The sequence below is a fragment of the Dasypus novemcinctus genome, chromosome 10 (genome assembly GCF_030445035.2).
Source record: "Dasypus novemcinctus isolate mDasNov1 chromosome 10, mDasNov1.1.hap2, whole genome shotgun sequence".
NCBI lineage: Eukaryota > Metazoa > Chordata > Mammalia > Cingulata > Dasypodidae > Dasypus > Dasypus novemcinctus.
The window spans coordinates 98532867-98550180 of record NC_080682.1 but is presented as its reverse complement, the minus strand read 5'-3'; the positions used below and the strand labels follow the sequence as shown (position 1 = coordinate 98550180).

At 31.9% G+C, this 17314-nt stretch overlaps 1 pseudogene; it reads right to left on the bottom strand.

Annotated features, from left to right (window-relative positions):
• Positions 1-65: 65 nt before the first annotated feature.
• LOC101444683 (olfactory receptor 52K2-like) lies at positions 66-10940 on the bottom strand (annotated as a pseudogene).
• Positions 10941-17314: the final 6374 nt, after the last annotated feature.

Genomic DNA, 17314 nt, shown 5'->3' with positions numbered 1-17314 from the left:
GATTGGCCAATGAAGTGGCATTCAAGTCAAGCATGGTGATACTTACTACATGCAGAGATCCTTCTTCACTTTCTCCATTTGCTCTTGTAATATTTCAGAATGAAGTCAAATGTGCCCACACTCTGATTAATCTGCAATAGAATTATTGTAAAAACACAATCAGAATTTATTCATTTTTATGTCCTCCTCTATAGGCTTCTTAGAAATTAAACTATTGCATCCCTTGGTGTCAGCTATTAATCTAATTAAGGGCTGTTTGGAGAGTAGAATATCTTCTCTGCTGTCAACCCTGCCTTAGGCTCATAAACTCTAGAATATTTTGACTGATGATACTTGTTTTCATCATACCCTTGATAACCAGGATGAGTAAAGTTCCCGATAAGTAGAGGAGGTTAATCACATCTTAACAAAGTGATGGTGGTGGTGCAGGAGGAATCTACATTATTTTCCCTAAAAATTCTTCCTCCAAATCATTTTGAAGACTTATTATATGACATAAATACTCAGTAGGTAAACTTTTAAGTAACTCATAAACTAATAATAAGTTTTTCAGATTTCTATGCTTTTTAAATTATAGTACCTTAGAATTTTTCCTCCATGACAAATTTTTGAGCATTGAAAAAACAAAACAACAAAAAACAAATGCAGTACTTAACCATCTTCAAAACTGACTGACCATGGAAGCCTTGACTTATCTTTAGAAGGACCGGATTTCCTGCTTCTGTTGTCTGCTCTCGGTCAATTTCAACCATAGCTGAATATCATACATTCACATTAATTCTGAATATTTATCCCTTATCTTCAGGAAACTCCTCCTTACCTCAGATGCTTTAGTCCTCTCGTCATTGCCTTCCTCTCCCTTTAGTCTGGGGCAGATACAAATGAACTAGCTGTACTTTCTTCAAGATTATGTATGTTGTGCTGAATCAATGCCATAAAATCCAGATTTGAATCACTCTCTGTATGGCAGGCTCATAGCAAGTTTTATAGCCCCACTTGGTGCAGTCCCAGGGACCCAAACTCTACTAGAGTTATTCTTCCATCTTCTGGGAATTGTGGGTGGTGTCTGAGGGAATAAGAATTTTCTGTATCACATGATGTCAGGTAGTATTGAAAGTTAGTTTGAGAGACACTGAAGGAACTTTATCAAAGAAACCATTTTCCCCAAGTTTCTTGCCTCTGATGACCACATTAGTTCAGTTCAAATCAAGGGTGTAGTCAAGTAGGAGACTTAGATGAGGAACACATCAATAAAGCACAAAACTGGATCCCTGCTGTACTGTCAGACTTAACATACAATCACATTGTTACTCACAAGCAAACGTACATATACCTCATGATGCAACGATAAACAAAATATATATAGAAATAGAGACATAGGCATAGAGATAGATATAAATATAAACATAAACATCTAAGAACAGCAAAATAATTTGATACACACTATGGCGACATATACATATTAATATATTTGTAATATCTATATGAACATGTATGTATTATATAAAGGATATATAAACATATATATACATATTCTTGTATACATATATACATATATGCAGTCTTATATACACACAAACGTGTATTACATATTTGTATATATGTATATGTATGTGCACATACATGCATATTCATATCTATTTCTACCTTCATGAGAAGCATGGTGATATTATATAGTCTCCATACAATAAAGATATATACATGTATGTCTGAAATGTATCAATTTTATATTCAATAAATATTTATAAAATTATGTTTTAACAATTATTAAGCATTGAAAAATACAAATAATCATGTGAAAATACATAGAATATTGATCCAAAAGCCTAAAGGAAAGTAAATGAAAATTACTTGAGATGAGAATGAGCTTAACTGTCTTAAGGGATAGAAAGAAGGAATGTCTAGCTGGTGCCTTTTAAATAAATAAAAATAGAGAAAGGATTTTAATCATAAATTCATCCAGAGGTCTTTAAAAAGTAGTTTAGGATTTTGCTTGTATTTTAAATAAATGGGAAAACAGATTAGAGTTTTAAAGAGAGGATGGAGGTGATTTGAATGGCACTTTAGACTTAAAATAGGATGGAAAGAGATGATTTCATATCATTACATAATTTAGATCGAAACATCAAAGCTGAGGACAATGTTTGATAATTACCTGCACACTCCAAAAAGAACAAAAATGCATAAAACTCCATCTGTTTCAAATAGGTCATGAAGTTATCAGATGATATTGGCACATTCATCCCTCAAGTTAGGTGTGCAGAGCCTGAGGTGGACTGATGCTGATGGGGATGTTACTTTCAGGTCAAGAAGAACTGGATCTAATCCCATGCTTCCTGGTTATACTGGTCATATGATTTATTATTTAAAAAAAAGACACATCTGAGAGTAAAGTGGATGTTTTTATTATGCAGAGAAAATGATACTTGTGATCCATTAAGACAAGTTGGTCAAAGCTAAGAGTTTGATCACACGAATGTTTATTTCAAAAATTGATAGGGACTGTTAAAAATCTAGAGCATTTTCTGTTTCAGATGCCCTAAAACCATGACATGTAAATTAAATGCAACTGTCTAGAATAACAAAGGAACAGGAAGATCAAATGAAGTCTCTCAGAAGGAAAAGTGTTCTTAATTTTGGCAAATTTTCTTCATAATTTATTTTTTAAAGAACATCAAAGAAAAGCTCTTAGAAAACCCAAGTGTAATTATGAATGTATAAATTATTATAAAATGCATATTTTTATATTTCTATTATAGCAATAAATTTTCTACATTATAGTTCATAAAAATTCAAAAATTTAAATATATCTCCATGAAAATTGTGCTTGGAAATTGTACATAAACATTTAAAACATTAAATCTGATGTAGAACAAGTTAAATTTATGGAAATAATCACAAATTTCTCATTACTTCTAATTTAATTGGAAGTTTATATATATTCAATATGGAACGTCTTCTCTGATATTTCAATTTTATTTTCATCAACATAATTTTATATAAGAAATAGAATTTTCAGTTGATTTTGAACTATTCCATTTGTATCTCCAAGATTTTCTAGTGTACCATACAGTTTTATTTGTACCTGAATAAGCACATGGCATGAACAAGCCTGGCATACATATACCAATTTATGTAACGATAATAAAAATATTAATGATAATAATGAAATAATAGATTAAATGTTTTGGGACACTCTCATATACCTATACAGTGATACAAGATTTGCACATAGTATCTCATTTATATTTTTTCTTCTTTATTTTCTTATAACTGTTACATTAAAAAAATGAGGTCCCCATATACCCTACCCCCCACCCCTACCCCACTTCTCCCACATCAACAACCTCTTCCATCATCGTGGCACATTCAGTGTACCTGGTGAGTACATTTTGGAGCACTGCTCCACCACATGGACAGTGGTCTACATTGTAGTCTACACTCTCCCCCATTCCACCCAGTGGGCCATGGCAGGACCCACAATGTCCAGCATTTTATTCTCACTTTGTGAGCCAAGTGCTATTATGATCCCTTCTTTACAGGTAAAGATAGATATTAGGTAATATAACCAAAGTTATACAGGTAGAAAAAGTTGGATACAAGGTTTGGACCAAGATCTGCTGTATCTGACATTTTTGCACTTAATTTTATGCTACATTATTTAAAAATAAATTCCTATTTCCCATATCTAGACTATGGAATGCAAGTTTCATATTTTATTGAGAAATATCCTTGAAGAGAGTTTACAGAATTGGAAGAAATGTTCTTTGGATATATTAATATCTTCCCCATGGAAAAAATGTTGAAAATGTTCTTCCCCAGTGCAAATTATTCAGGAAGGTGTGTTTAAGAGAAATACTCATAAAGATTTAATGTGTTTAGTTCTTATTGGGCAAATGGAAGGAAATGCTTTGCTTGCAGTTGTAGATACGCTTTCTTATTTGGGGATGGTGATTGTCAATCACCAACATTTTATTAGCTGTCCTGGGCTAATCTGATGAGCTAGAGAGAAGGTGTTAGCTGCAAATCTCCTGAGATTACAAAGTGTAAACGGTAGTGTTAAACTATAGACCTTGGTTAGTAGGAATGCTCCGGTATTTGTTCAACAATTGAAAAATTGTACCACACTAATGTAAGAAGTTATTATTATGGGAAAATGTAGGAGGGGGAGGGGAGTATATGGGAATTCACTATACTTTTGATGTAACTTTTCTGTAATCTAAAGCTTCTTTAAAATTAAAGTTTACTATATGCAAAAAAGAAAAAGGGAAATTAGTTACAATAGACAAATAATAAAAAAGATTTAGTGTGACTGGGAAATTGTAAAAGAGATTCTTTCCCCAGTTGGAGATTTGCTGAGCTGCAGATATTGAAAATTGCATACTGTTGTGACCAGGAACATCTCACTTCACAATTCATAAGATAATAATTATTTGGAAAATGAGCAATTTCAGGTACATTAAAGAGCACTAAATCAATAACATTTTACTTCTTATTTTTCAATCTTCCTTCCTATTAACCCAATCGTGAAGAAAATATTAATAAGCTGAATGGAAGAAATGTGTGAAAAACAGGAGAAATAAAGAAGAAAAGAGATGATGCACTCCCTTCCATAAATCTGACCACTGAATTTGAGGAAAGATGCCACTATTAATTTAGTTTGGACTAAAATTGTAATATTGGAAAATATTTGTGTTAGTAATTTCCCCAGAGTGTTTACAAACATAAGTTTATTTTCATTGAATGAATACATTTAAAAATGTACAGAAATGATGCAGAAATGTCTAGTTTCTTAACGTTTATTAAGACCAATCAACCAATCACCTGCTAAAGTATAAAGAACCACTTTACAGTAAGTAGGTAGCAACATAGGCTATTCATGATTGATGATGAGTTCAGCCAAATATTAACCACATGAAAAATTATTGAGCATAATGTTAAAAGTCCACATGAGTAAGAGTCTATAGAAACAAAAAATAATTATTATAGTTTGTCAAAAATTTCTGATATTGGAATCATCAGAAACAATATAAAATAGCTATGTTTGGAAGATTAATAAAAATAAAATAATAAATTAGAAGACTCAGCCTGTAACCAGAAGCTACACAAATGCTTGCAAATGTAAAAATGGGTAACAATAAAAATAGTGACAAAGTTTCTAGAAATTAAAAATATTAATATGGTAATTAAAATCTAATAGATGGGATGAACTATTTGTTATAATCAGAAAATGAGTATTATGAAAAATAAAAATGAAGTAATTTTAACATTGCAGTAGAGAAAAATAAGATCATAAATTTTGGATAAAATAAAATACATTATATCTGAATAAGAACTTGCAACAAATGACCAATGGAATTCCAGAATTGATAAAAGAAGATATTAAAAGCAGAGAGTGAAACACTACATTGCCAAAATAAGAATATAAATTATTATTGAAAGCAGAGTTCTTAATGTTTACAATATGATCCAGAAGAGAGTAAAATGATATCATCACAGGCAATAGCATATACCAACATAGAATTGTGTATAAAGCCAATTATCATTGATAGACAGAAATCTTAAACAAAATATTGTCAAATAAATCTAATTATAAATAATATATGGCATTAAATCCAATTTTGCTTTACTCCACAGATGCAAATTTGATTTAACACTGATATTCAGTGAATATGATAGAAAGGGAAAAAAAGAACATATAACCACTTGAATATATGCAGAAAGATTTAAATAAAATCTAGTAGCCATTCATGATTAAATTTTTTTTAATTAGCATAGGTAGTAGATAAGTACACAGGAGGATTTCCTTAATCTAAGAATGTACATTCAAAACATAAATATATAAACCTCAAACAAGTGTCACACAGAATGGCAAAATGTTAACAACTTTACCCCAAGATTCCTAAAAGACATTCAATAAGAAATAATAGAACCATTAAAAAGCAACAATATTTAGAAATTACGTGTCAGTGTAGGGATTTCAAAATAGACCAATTTAAAAATAGAATTTAAAGAAACCTACATATGATTTATAAGAATGCAGGTACAGAATGGAGTTTTGAACAAAACATTGTACGCTGTTAGATATCATATTTATGCCAACCTATATTACACCTTCTCTCCAAAACAATCAATTTCATATTGAATGTAAAATTAATTTAAAAATATATAGACTTTAGAAGAAAGAAATAGGAAAATAAGTTCACTTAAAATAGGCTATGATTTCTAAATAAGACCCCAAAAATTATTAAAAGGGAAAAATAGAATTTGGGCAATGTTAAAATTAAGAATTTCTGCTCATAAATATCACTAGTATTAGGGTGAAAGAAAACCATGGAGTAAAATAATCCATTCTCAATAATATAATCAGATCAGATTAGGTGGACAATACAACCAATAAAAAGAAGCTGTAACTAACTCCCATTATAAACACTGATATATTTGGATTTCTACAACTTTATTCTGTTTTCTGGTTATCCCACCTGTCTATATTCTACATCTTTGCCCTTTTTTCTCTTATTTTTGGATAAATTTTGCTTCTTTAATTCTATCTTCATATGGAAGATTAAATGTCTAGGAGTGATGTATATCCATGTGTCACAATATAAATGAACATACACATCATCTGTCAACTTTTTACAATACAGATCTATAATTCAGTGGTACTTAGATGAGGCCTGTGATTCTGCATATCTAGTAAGGTCTGAAGTGATGCTGATTTTGCTAGTTCAAAGAACACACTTTGTATAACAGTATTCAGATAATTTATTAAAATGAGACAGCAAAATCTTCACTCATCACAAGATAGTAAAACATACAAGATATGAAATTAAGTACAGACATATTGATATATGCAAAAAAATAAGGAGCCTTACTATGTCCCAGGGTACATGAGAGTTTTATATGCAGCAAATGTTTTTTTTTAATTCAATAGAATAAAGCTAGTTTATTTAATTCGTGTTGTCTAATAATTGGTTATTCATCTAGAACAAAAAGAATTATAGCTCCATGCATATTAAACATAAGAGCCAGACTGAATATAATAAAAATTTTAAAATATAAAAAGGAACAAATATTCTAGTATACATAATATTCTATATTGCTGAATATGGAATATATAAAATAATTTCTCATACATATATTTTCTATCTGCTTCGGTAACTAGCTAGCTAATTATCAATCAACTAAAGATCATACATGGAAAGTTTCAGAGGAAATAACTTGGCTATAATTAATTTACCAAAAATTTACAGCAAAATATAAGATAAATAAAAAATAAGATTTGAAGAATAGACACCTTGAAGAGGATATGGTACCAGGAGACATATAACCCTCAATATTCAAATAACATTGATGCATTGAACAGAAAACAATTCAAATAAATGGAAAAAAATGTGGAAGTGTATCTACAAATAATTTAATAAAGAGCAATCCTGAATGGCCTGTAAATACATATGGGGGTACTTTTAAGGAAAATGCAAATGAAAATTGAATATCATTTTTACATGTTTAAGAGGAAAATTCTTAAGAAACACAGTAATATTGTTCTTTAGAATACAGTGTATTCTTTCACATTGTTTGTGGAGATGTATTCTTATTTAAAATTCTCAAGTGATTTGGCAGTACCAATTTTAAAAGCATCAAAATGCACATACCACTCAACTGAATGATCCAATAATTCAGAATTCCGCCATAAAAGTAGAAGGAGAAAATATGTAAGAGTAGTTAGTGTATCAATATTTAATAGCATAAGTAAAAACATAAATTGAATGCTTATAAACGGAGAATTTAGTTGATTAAGTTACAATATGTCCTTGTCATGTAACACTTTATGACAATCAAGGGGATTAATTAGATATTATGTTATCCATTGACATAAAATAAAATTTTATTAAGTGCATACTATCCCATTTTAAATATATATTATATTTCATTAACTTTTAAAATTAGCTACTTAGTCTTGACTCTAATATTGTATGTCAATTATAAAATAGTAAAATGAAAGGTATTAAAGGATACCTAAGTGTTTCACATTGATTAGCTATAGAGAGGCTTTTGTGAATATGTACAGAAAGGAGAATATCTAGTGTAAAACTCAGTAAGTATAGAACTTCACATTCATGGGAAATTTTATCATTTATGTATGCCTGTAAGTTTGATGTATAAATAGTTTTATGACAGTAAGACTAATAAAATATCCATTGTTTCTTGTCAGAATAATATTTTTACTTTTTCTTTTTATCCTTTCTACATTGTTTAATTTTTCATTAAATAAGGAAATATAACAACATACAATCAAAAAAATTATAGTCCTAGTCATTGTGAAAAAAGTAAGATGATCTGTTTCATATAAAGCCAGTGTGAAAACAGATGTAACATTTCCCTTAAAAATTAGGACCCTAGATTTAAATGGTTATTTTGAAAAATATTCTTACGAAATGGAAAATTTGTAGGCAGGTATTCAGGTAACCCCCACAATTTTTTATTCCATTTCTTTGACTTTGTTTTATAATTATTCTCCACATTAAAAATTTATAAGGGATGAATTATTCCTGAAGCAAAATATTTACTAAGTTCTACAAGTGACTACTTTGTATATACTAACATAAAACCTCTACATTAGTTATACAAAATCAATTATTTTAAAAATTAAAAAAAACAATATGATAAGCTAAGCCTCAGTTATGGCCCCATTTTCTTGACAATGGAAAAATAATTCTGATTTTAGTTACAAAAATGCTTTACCCCTGATTATTCTCCTAAATTGAATTCCTTGATTAGTAACTGCTAGAAAGAGAACAAATCCTTCATCTCTATTAAAATGTCTATGTCTGTGTTGAGAAATGATGAAATGAATGAACTTTTTTTCAACAATACTTAATGAGTATCTGATTGTCCAGAAACATAATTTAGTTGTTAGGTACACAATAATTAAGAAATTAGCTTGTACTTTAAAACAGTAACGTCACTTATAAATATTTCCTATTTCCTATTTGATAAATCTATTCTATTCCATGTATTTATCAAACTTCTTGAGTAAATATAAGCCCAATTCTTATCTGAAAATTCTGTCTTCTTAGATAACATTGAATTATTTCTCTTTCAACAATGGCATGGTTTCATGGAATAATCTATCTTCCTGGAGGGGCTGTATAATTTTAATTATTGACTCAAGTATGTTTATTTTTTGAAGATTTTAAGAAACCTTTCCCAGATATTTTTTTTTTTTTTTTTTGCCAAATAGTATGATTTTATTTTATTTTATTTTTTTTAATTTTTTTATTTTTTATTGACTTTGTAATAATATTACATTAAAAATATATATGTGAGGTCCCATTCAACCCCACCCCCCCACCCCCCCTCTCCCCCCCCCCCCAACAACACTCGTTCCCATCATCATGACACATCCATTGGATTTGGTAAGTACATCTTTGGGCACCTCTGCACCTCATATACATTGGTTCACATCATGGCCCATACTCTCCTCTATTCCATCATGTAGGCCCTGTGAGGATTTACAATGTCCGGTGATTACCTCTGAAGCACCATCCAGGGTAGCTCCATGTCCCGAAGATGCCTCCACCTCTCATCTCTTCCTGCCTTTCCCCATACCCTTTGTCCATTATGTCCACTTTTCCCAATCCAATGCCACCTCTTCTATGTGGACACTGGATTGGTTGTGTCCATTGCACCTTTATGTCAAGAGGAGGCTCAGATTCCACCTGGATGCTGGATGCAATCCTCCCATTTTCAGTTGTAATCACTCTAGGCTCCATGGTGTGGTGGTTGTCCTTCTTCACCTCCATCTTAGCTGAGTGTGGTAAGTCCAATAAATCAGATTGTAGGTGCTGGAGTCTGTTGAGGCTCAGGATCTGGCTATCACATTGTCAGTCCAGAGATTCAAATCCCCTAAATATATCTTAAACCCCAACATTAACTGCACCTCCAGCACATTAGCATGAAAGTCTTATGAAAGGAGATCCCATCTGAGTCCAGATTCATCACACATAAACACCATTTCCAAAGAGGGGCCACCCAGATATTTTTGGATTTGACACCATAGATGATGGGGTTCAACATGGTGTTGAATAAAGGTGAGGGATAAGAATAAAGATATTGGCTATAAAGATATGAATGTGTGGAGCAAAACTATTCCAAATTTGTGTGTAATAAAGGAGAAAAAGGCAGGTGTATAGAACACTAAAATGGCCCAAACATAGGAACCACACATGTTCAAAGTCTTAACTCTAGCAGTCTTTGATGGGGGAAGAAACACAGCATGAAGAATGAAAACATAAGAGCAAATGCTCAAAATGAAGACCAGTCCACCAGTAAGGAAGGCCAGAATTAAGCTATGCCATCTGTGGATTCTAGTATTGGCACAAGCCAGTTTGATCAAAGCCATAAATTTGCAGTAGGTATGAGCAATAACATTTGTTTTGCAGTAGGGAGCCTCAACAGTAAAAAAGGATGAGGAGTCAGCAGAATAACTCTACATAGATCAATGGCCAAACTCAAAGTCATGTGTCAAGATGGTAGAGTACTGCAGAGGGTTGCAGATGGTGACATAATGGTCAAAAGCCATGGCCAACAGGAATCCCGACTCCATGGTGGACAGAGAATAGGTGAAGAATATCTGAATGAGGCAAGATTTAAAGTTGATTTCTGTCATTGAATCAGAAGACGCTGAGGATTTTAGGAAGTGTGGTAGTGCTAAGTATTAGATCATTCAAAGAGAGCATGCTGAGGAAGAGATACATGGGTTGATACAGACTGGTGTCTGTCTTGATGATGAAAATAAGAGCACAATTCCCTATCAGAGCAAGAAGGTAGACAAGGCAGAAGGGTATGGATATCCAGATGTGCACCTCTTCCAGCCCTGGGATTCCAAGGAGGAGGAAGGTTGTTCGGTGGAAATTAGTTCTGTTTTTTGTTCGCATTTTCAGTTACTAACCAACTCTATTCTGAGTATTGTCAAAGACATTTTCAACAGGTAAATTAAATCATAAGTATACTCTTCTTTTGCACCTAGAATGTTTGGGGGCAGTCTAATGGCATATTGGTGGTAGGAAACTTGGTTGAAGATTAAGATATGGGTGGGAAGAAGGGGCAGAATTGTCAGTAATAGTTTCTACAATATCAAAAATCAAAAAAGGAAATAGATGGTAGACTCTATCTTCAGAGAAAAAAGAACAGTACCTAAATTGAGATCTATTGTTTGATATCTTTCATATATGAACAATGGTGTTGATAATACAGCTTCTGCTTATTTTTGCTTATATTTTCATTAAATGAATGAGAGCCAGAAAATGTATTCCTCTGGTTCTGTCACAAAATCATATATTCCCCTATGTAACTCATTTTGCTCTCTTCATTCAAAAAGTTTACATTTCCATGTAAAGTCATTATGAAAGTCACATGAATATTCTAGATTAAACGAGCTTATCATACGTGGCGCAAGTCCATTTATGAGAATATTTTCAGATTTGTAAAGAAAGACAAATCTTGGACCATTAATGCAGGACTTGAGTTTTAGTTTTAGTCTCAGTATATTGCGATCAGTTTACAAAGCACACACCAAACAACAAGATATCTCTCTAAAATAAGCCATCTAAAGGAGTGGCCAGAGGTACACTATTTCAGAGTCTAAATAATTTCCTTCATTATTTTTCTTAGTCTAAATGTTTTTAAATCCTCAAAAGTACCTGGCATGTACAAGTAAGCCCTGAAAAATGCTTATCATATAAAATACTTCTATTATTGTTGATAAAGAGCTTCCATTTTGAATTCACCAAGTACTGCCTTTGTTTTAGCCACCACTATCTATTTTGGGAACTCTGTTGACTGCACTCCAATGTAGACACTCAATTTTTCAAGACTAGCACAACAGAAAACCTCCCTGATCATGCATTTTCCCCATGACTGGAGACAATTTGTTTGATAACCACGATGCCCAGATTGCTAAGAAAATTCAATTCCTCTCCTCCCTACCTCTCAGTAGAAATGCCATTGTCTCACATAGTCTTCCCACCTCTTCATATGGCTGATCCCTTTTGCTTGGGTGGCACTCATCTCTCTGAATGCTATAAAGCAGACTAGTTTGCTCCCACTACTTGTCTTGATGCCAAAAACTGTCAGGAATGTTCTGCAAAACTAATGTCTCATGAGAATGACTTTAAATATTCATGAATGGCAGTTTCTTTCACTGTTCCTCAGGAGCATTCTCACTGACATTGTACATCACGACATTGGATATTTTTATGGTCACTAGAGCTCCATCTATATAGAGCAACAATTAAATAATCTATGGGAATTAGGATAACAATTATAAATATTTTATTGTACTTCTTTGGGAATAAGTGCACCCTGATTACATAAGGAAAATATGGGCTGCATAGCCCAAGCTCTATTAAAATGCAAATATTCAATTTTTTAAAAATATTATGGGTCAATGTGGATTTGAGCATTTTCAATAAAATATCAACAAATTCAGTATCTGCAACAAAATTACATGACATATTAGTTAAATTTATTATTTTACCACATATTGGATAACGTATATCAGCCTACCTAATGCTATTTATCTTTAAAAAAAAGTATGATAGACCAAGAGGTTGATGAAAGACATTCTAGGGTGACTTTCCTAAACAGAAACTTTAAACAACTAGTAAAACTGGAATAGTCTTCTGCCTCAAGATTCTGCAAATTGATTTAAGGGTTGCAGTAACTGGGCAATTGCCAAATCAATAAAATGCCACTTTAAAATACAGAGAAGGAACTAAAGGATATCAGGAAAACAATGAAATAACAATATGAGAATATCAAAAACAGAGATTGGATCACCCCTCATGTGTTGAATCTCTGATATCATTTACTGAACAAATCATTTGTCATACAATATTCTTACAGAATCTTTGAGATATTTCTGTTTCATACATGAGGAAACTGAACTTTCAGACTATTAAGTAGCTTGCTCATAATCAAGTACATAGTTCTTAAGGGAGAACAGATATGTTTAAAAGAAATATTCTCTCATTATTGAGCAGCAGACTATCATAAATTAAAGAAAAAATCAATTGAAGTTGCTTATTTTCTATACCACCTCTTTCCACAGACCAAAGGTTGTTACTCTCATAGTGACGTTGCGACATCTTTCTATGAATTAACCACCTATTTCTAATGTGTAAGGTAAGGTAAAGAAGAAAATAGGTAAGTTAGAACACTAATTCATGAAAATCGTATTAGAAGAAGTGTTAATAGCATGCAAAAGTTCTAGCCTGTCCTAACATATTTGTTAATTTCTTCTTTTCCTTAAATTTTGGCCTCTAGACAGGGAGACTAAAGAAATCTGAATTTTCTTGAGCAAAATGGCATTTCTTTCTGGTGTGGGCAAATGGGATCAAGGATTTTGGTGTGAAAAATACCTCCCTATGCTTATGACACCATCTCAGAGGTCCCACTAATTAACACAATGCAGTGAATAAAGTGCAAGATGGAGGGAAAAAAAAACATTCCCTCTGCTCACTCTTAGCCACTGTAATCCTCAATTTACTCAACTCTGAAATCAGGATGATCATAGCACCAACCTCAAAGTGACACTGCAAATATTAAATATGAAATTTTAATGGATGATGGTGATTTGTTTTCTGGAAAAAACCAACAAATTCTCCTGAATGTTTCCCAAACTCAAGTGTTAGAATCAAACAGGTTTAAACAGCGTAGAGAGAATTCAGCATCTTAAGAAGGAAAGATGTACTGATAGATAGTTCCTCTCTGATACATTATTTAACTTATTGCAGTGTGGTGCGCATGAGGAGAAGCATGGAAAAAATACAATTGGTGTGACCTATAGACTGTGGTTAACAGCAATACTGTAATATTCGTGCATCAATGTGAAAGATGTACTCTATTGATATTAGGGACATATGGAAAGAGTGTGCTAAATGTACACTATGGGCCATGGTTGATGGTAATAGCTTGATAATACTATCCTATAATCTGTAACATATATTCCACCATGGTGTAGTGTGTTGATGAAGGAGTTTTTTATGGGAATTTTACCCATGTGCAAGATTTTTTCATAAGAAGTTCACAACTTCTGCAATAGAAATATAATTAAAAAATAATAAGGTGTGTTGGGGGAAGAATACAACAAATGTCAGAGGTGGAATATAGTTAGTAATAGTTTTTTTCCCCTTCTCTTGCACAGTTTGTAACAAATTTTACTTCACAACAATTCAAGGTGTTAGAGGTAAGGTGATGTATGGGACCCCTATATGTTGTTATGCATGTTTATTTTGTAAGTTCACAACTTTTACTAAACACTTACTGTTTATGTATTTTCATGTATGAATGATATATCTCAATAAAAATTAACTTTAGAAAAGACTGAAAAAAAGAGTCTCAAGTTAATTGGAAATAAAGTAATAATCTGCTATTTTATCTCAAAGTATGTAAATTCTCTTCCATTATTTCTAAATAGCGCTGATGAAGACCACCAAAGAACATTGGCTTTCAAATTCAAAACTGCCCCTTAATTTTCCACCTTTGCGAGTACAAATGGGGTTATATCCCCTATAAAGGAGAACTTAATTCAGTCAACAAAGTAACAATCATCAGCCATCATAAAGTGTGATTATATTGCTGATCATTTTACATTTTTGTATTAGAACTCATATTTTATATATAGTAGCATTATCATGAGAATTAGCAGCTGTATTTTTATTATGAATAATTTCTTGTATAATTGATATTTATACATAAAAATGCCAAGATTTTAGAACCCAGCTGGCACTGTAACTAAATCTTCAATATGCTCTTCTATGTTTCTATCGAGGTGACTGTTTCAGGGTTTTGAGGTATGTGATAAGACAAAGGAATTCCACAGGCATGAAACTTTTGCATCATTTTGTTCACTGCTGAAAGTTCCTTCTAGTCAGAAGTAATATTGTCTAATTGTGAATGAGGGATTATGTAATCTGATAATGGAGATTTTGGTAGAATCGTTCTGAGAAGAAATGTCAAATCCATATCCAATATGTCATATTCTAGACAGAATAAAACATATCTCCTATTATAATAAAAATGATTAAACTCTATTTGCTTGCCATCATACCTGACTCATTCACTTTGTAAAGGTGTATTATAAAGTGTTCAGGTTTGGTATCTGCTTAGTTACTGCAGTAGAGTTATCTAGATCAGACTTGGTCAGTGAAGGTCAGTGTTGTTGAGCCAATACACAACCTCCATCCTTTTTTCCATGAGCCCATTAAGCAATGATTGGAGAGGCGGTGGGAGGGGGGGATTTGACCAATAACCACAAGAGGGCTTATCATTTGCACCTGTAGTGATTGCCCTTAGGTAAACATTTACATGGGGTACAATTATTCTGACATTGTATCTATTCTGTAAGGGCCATCCCAGGTCTAATCTGATGACTGAATCCCTTATAACAAATTTTTGGGGTTTGTTTGTTTAGTTGTCTTGGTTGATTTTCAGGAGTTCTTAAGTATAGTCCTTTGTCGACTATATATGCATTACAAACATTTTTTCCCAGTTTGTAGATTGTCCTTTTTATGTTCCTAATGACTTTGTTTCAACAAAGGTGAGTGTATCAACCGTCCCCTTAATTTTTTGGTGTTTGTTTTAAATCCTGCTTCCAAATTTTTCTTTTTCCTGAAGTGATGTCATGAAGATATTCTCTGGCAATAACTCATAAAAGTTTGGTATGCTTGCATATCACATTGATTCTGGAATCCACCGGAAATCCACCTTTGGTTGGTTCAAGATATATTGCAATGGTTTTAGAATTATTGCTGTTATTTATAATGAATTGCTTATCATTACTATTATTTAAAAATTATTGCTTTTGTTTTTCTTATAAGGTATAATGGGGTATTTCCTATAATATTAGTTTCTTCTCTTACTTTAAAAAAATAATTTCTTATACTTTGTTTTAATTTACCTTTCTCCATAAATGCATAATACAAAAAAAAAGTCATTAATTTTTATCTCATCTTTTCTAATATATTTATTTTAGGCTAACTCTACTGCTAACACTATTATATTTGTTTTGTTTCACAGAATCTATAAATAATTTTGTAAACTTTAGTTCAAATAGTTTAATCCTCACTATGATTTCTTCTTTGATGCATGGTTTATAAAAAAGGATATTCTCATTTTACAAATACATTGATGTCTTTTTATTGATCATATCTAGGTTAATTATGGCTTGGTCATGAATAAACTCTTCATAATTTGAATCCCTACAAATTTGTTTAGATTTCCCTTGAGGCCTAGATAGTATATGAGAATTTTTTATAAATATTCCATATGTTCTATTAAAGAATGAGCATTATAAGCCTAGTGGGATGTTTTATATTTGTTCTTTAGTCCATTCTTATGCTGATATTTAATCTTCTCTCTATTAAGTCAACATGTTTATTTACTTATTCAAGATCTCTGTGGCATGCTTTAATTTATATTAGATTATATGTATATGTTTAAATCTCCCCATTATTGCTTCATTTGTTCATTATTTTTTCCTGCATTTCAGATTTTCCATCTGGGATTAGTACATTTCTCTCTGTATTAAATTCTTCAGAATTTCATTTAGGAAAGGTCTGATGATGGCAGAATGAATTAGGTGTTTTGTTTTCTTATGAAAATATTTTTAGTTTGATCTACTTCTTGGGGTCTATTTTCTCTGGGTATAAAATTCTAGAAAGACAGCTATTTTCATTAGTACACAATGTCAACTTTTGTTTTTTTTAAGTTAACACTTCCATATTTTATTTATATCAACTAAAGTAGAAATGCATTTACAGAAAGTAAAATTATTCTAACACATCTTAAAATCAAACAAATAAGACAATTTTTCCGTATTATTTTAAATTCATTACTGTGAGAATTTTATTCATTAGTTACATTTTAAACACACAAAAAAAATTGCTACAAAGGGGAAAGTAGTGAGAGGGAGGGATTACAAAGGAATACCAGGAGACTTTGGGGGTGATTAATAACATTTACTTCCTTGATTGTGATTATGGTTTCATGGGTGTATATGTAAGTCAAACTTACCAAATTATATAATTTAAATATGTACTTTAAATGTATAGTATATTGTAAGTCAATGTACACTTCAATGAAGTGGTTAAAAAATAAGCAAACAAAAAATGAGCTGCAGAGATACTGAGTGTAAAGCAGTAAAAATTCTTTTTCGACCTCCAAGCCCAGGGGCCTATTCTGAGTCCCGCAGTTCCACATGGATTTCTGTACTATGGGCCCCCTTTCAAACAATATGGTCCAAACGCTA